Here is a 4,325-nt window from a genome sequence, read left to right on the forward strand (position 1 = left end):
AATGAATGAATGAATGAATGAATGAATGAATGAATGAATGAATGAATGAATGAATGAATGAATGAATGAATGAATGAATGAATGAATGAATGAATGAATGAATGAATGAATGAATGAATGAATGAATGAATGAATGAATGAATGAATGAATGAATCAATCAATCAATCAATCAATCAATCAATCAATCAGTCAATCAATAATAGACAGGGGATTCCTAATTCCAGAAGTCCATACCAGGTCACTGGATTACAGCTGTAACCATATTATCTATCTAATCACTGATATCCTGTAATAAAACGTTACAGATGGCCTGCCATTTTAGATTCAATCTCTTTTGTTCCACTCTGTAGCTTGCCAGATATTATATTCCAACTATTCTAAGGATGCTGTTTTGTGAAATTCCCGAAAGACAAGGTATAGAGATTGCATTTTGTTTGGCAAGAGATCCCTGTCATGTGGTGTTATTAAAATGACCCCCAGGGATGGGATGACTGATTGAGTTTGTAAGGCTGAAACGAAGCCCTTTGCATTTTGTGAGTAACCCAATTTCAGTTGCATCTTCTGGGCCACTAAAAAAGTTGCCTTGCTAGGCATGTGTCATCCCTCAGATTCCCTATAAATCATTGCTGTCTTTTCATCCCCTTGGTGAAAGGAGCAAAAATAATCTCTCTGATAGGGCAAAAAAAAAAAAAAATCTCACTCCGCCCTTTTGTCCTACATAGTAAGAACTGTCAACTGTGTTCTCACATACTGATGCATCTGTCCAACTAATTGCAATGTCTATCAATGTAAGACCCCCTATGATGAAAATCATGTTTTTAACGTTGTTTAGATATCTATCTGGTGTTTTTAATATGCTTAATATGCAAACCATGTGCAAATACATTGGTCAACACCAGTGCTAAACATTTTCTCCTTAAAGCTGCAGTGTACCAAACACTGTTTCAACAATGTGACCAATCCCATCAAATTGGTGGGTGGGGCTTTTTACATCATTAGCATATCACAGGAACATAGTTTATGTAACATTGGCAACACGTTAATAGCTGTTTATTAACAAAGTCAAGCCAAATGCTAATTATACTCTGTTACCTGTCGTGACGTTGTAGAGAGTGATACATAAATGCATTACAATTTTGATACTTTGACTTGTAGATGACCCTGTATAATTCACTCTTTCTCTTCTTCTTTGGAATCAGTTTCTGCTTCAAACATATATGGCTGAATTAATCCACTTGCCATTGTGGAACATTTACGATGTGAAAGAGGCTGCAACTAGTTTGCATATTCATAGTTATCCTAAATGAGGTAAGGGTGTAGAGCTATATTCAAGCCGTTTTAAGGCATGAAGAAATAATTTTTACAGATAAAATGTTTATGTAAAAAACGTTTGTAGTCACGGGAAGAAGGAGGCGGGAACCGGCGAACATTTAAATAAAACTTTAATAATAAAATAAACTCCAGGCCTGGTCCTCTCTCGTCTTTTACTGTCGTCACTCCTCCTCTTTATCCTTCCGGAGCTCCTCCGTGGGACTCGAGACCGGTGAGTGGTGCAGGTGTCGCTCATTATCAATTACTCCACCGGCCTCGCTCCGTTCCCACGGCTCTCGGCCCCCGGCCCCGCCCCCACTCGTCACAGTTTAAATATGTCATTTTTATTCTCAAAGATGAATTTAAAGGGATACAAGTTAGTGACTGCAGGGGGATTTTAAAGACTCAGGCTAATGATTTAAGACTTTAAAGAATCAGTCCCACTGGTTTATTAGAAATGGTTCCGGTCACACTTTATATTAGGTGGCCTTAACTACTATGTACTTACATCAAATAATAAGTACAATGTACTTATTGTGTTCATATTGTATTGCAAAATACTTTTGCTGCTATTGAGGTGGGATACGGGTAAGGTTAGGGGCAGGTTTGGTGGTATGGGTAGGTTTAAGTGTTGGTTAAGGTGTAAGGGATGGGTCAACAGTGTAACTATAAATGTAATTACAGAAATCAATTACAGATGTAATTACATGCAGGTATGTTTACAATATAAGTACAATGTAAAAACATGTATGTACACAATAAGTGCATTGTACCAAATTATTAATTTAAATGTAAGTACATAGTAGTTAAGGCCACTTAATATAAAGTGGGACCATGGTTCCTAATTGAGATAAACATAGGTACTGAAAAGTAGGTGACCGTGTCTGTACAATTATTAGATCACACTGTAGGTGGTGTCACATAATCTGCTCTTACTGAATTTCTGCTCAGCTCCAACCTATTGTATTATTCCTATAGATAATCTGTCCAATAACATACAATAACAATCATCTAATAGTGCTTAAGCGCTGCACACATGTCCACCATCAGCCAGCTAAACAAGCTGGAAGCACTCCTTGGCAAATATGGCTTAGGAAGCAAGATGGTGCTACATCTGTTACAAATTCAGGCAACTTGAAATTATATTATTATATTTCTGCTTTCCCCCACCCAAAAAAGGCTGTAGTTTGGTGTATCTTTGATGGCACTGGCTGTTCGTGTCCATGTAATTGACTTACATTAGTCAAATGAGCTGGTGATGGGAAGCAAACCATTTAGAAAAATGAGCATATTAGAAAATCACAGCTGGCTGCCCAGCTGCTGAGAGTGAACTCCGTATCACTGCGTATCACCATTCTCTCCGTGTCCAACTAGGTCATTTTCACCACTAACGCCAGCAGAGACAACACTTAACATGAAATTAACTTTCCCTTTCACACTGATCTTGGATTGGTTTTGCAGTCCTCCTCTTAAGAAGGAAGGTTAGTTATTTAGATATGAATGCTGGTCCTGGATCAGAGGCAACAGGGGAGCCTTACAGCTTTTAATCTAATCAACACAGTCAGGAAGAGTGATGAGCACATTTACTCTGTTTTGTTGGGCCTCTTTCCTGCTAACAGTGTAGTGCATGCACAGCCAGCCATAAAGAGGAATTAGATTTCAGCTTAGCTCTGGCTGTGAATGAGGGCTAATGTTTTGAATTTGACAAATTGCTGAGAGGAGCCATTAAGTGTCCCAGTAGCACTGAAAATAAAATAAAAAAGGTGTATTGAAACTTCCCTTTAAGGAATTTGAACTGAAATTATTTATTTTACGGAAAGTATTTCTTAGGGTCAGGACAGGTCCATCTGAATATTTAAATCTTGTTAGTTTTCACTGCTAATGAGTAGTCAGTGCAGAAAACAGTACCATTCAGCATTACTTAATGCAATACTTGGTATTCTTTTAAATTGAAAAATCAATCAAAGCATCAAAAATATGTTGTCTATATGGTGTTTCGGTTTTTCATGTCTGTTGAAGCCATAGTCCTACGATAGCTTTGTGTGAGGAAAGCCGCATTCTTGAATAAACTTTCAGATATAAATGAGTCGTTTGATGAAGTTCACAAAACCCACATACAAATCTAAGTGATCTGAAATGAAAGCTTTAAATCAGTGTTACTCGTTGCGCGGCTCGCGAGCCTCATGCGGCTCGCCAAGCTTTACTTTGTGGCTCACATGGCAGTAAATAATACGATGATATGATCATGGTCAATACAGATATTTCATAAAAACATTAAAAACAAGCAGGGCTATAACATAACCCATTGAAAAAACTCACACCATGTCTAGACCAGACGCGAGTGGCGCGATCCTACAAAAGACAATAGAACCCAGTGATGTTGTCTACACTGGATGTGGCGCGGCGCCATGCGATGCGACACGATCCCCATCAGTAAACTGATGCCTCGTTCTATTTATGACGAACTGTACTGACACTACATTCAAATGATTTGCAACTGTCAGACTTTTAGCGCAGCAGGGAGCGGCACGACAACTGTTGCGTCCAGTGTAGACACGGTCAGACAGTGTCTGCTCTATTACAAATAATTTATATACTTAAAAAAAAAATACCTAAAACAGCGGCATTGCAAGATGGAAATATAGACTAGAAAAGATATTTACACTTGCTCTGTCCTACGTCCATAACACTGACTCACTGCAGAGTTTCCAGTTTTAATCTTAACAGCACTTAATGCCGAATGTGCACTTGGATGGTTAGATACATGATGGGCTAGTATAAAAAAAATTAATAACTTAAGGTCTTTCCAGCATTGAGGTAATCCTTCTTTTTTTTAAATAATCTTGTCTCAGTTACAAATTTGACTGGTAAATGATAAAAAATGATAGCCCCTTTTGTATTGCATTGCATTGCATATGACAGATTGATAAAAAGACATGCTATTTATGACTGGATGTAACTTTTGATACTTCGCGGTAAAAGTGGCTCTCCGATTGACTTTGCCCTATCAGTG

The sequence above is a fragment of the Sinocyclocheilus anshuiensis genome, unplaced genomic scaffold (assembly GCF_001515605.1).
Source record: "Sinocyclocheilus anshuiensis isolate Anshui unplaced genomic scaffold, SAMN03320099.WGS_v1.1 scaffold3283, whole genome shotgun sequence".
Lineage (NCBI taxonomy): Eukaryota > Metazoa > Chordata > Actinopteri > Cypriniformes > Cyprinidae > Sinocyclocheilus > Sinocyclocheilus anshuiensis.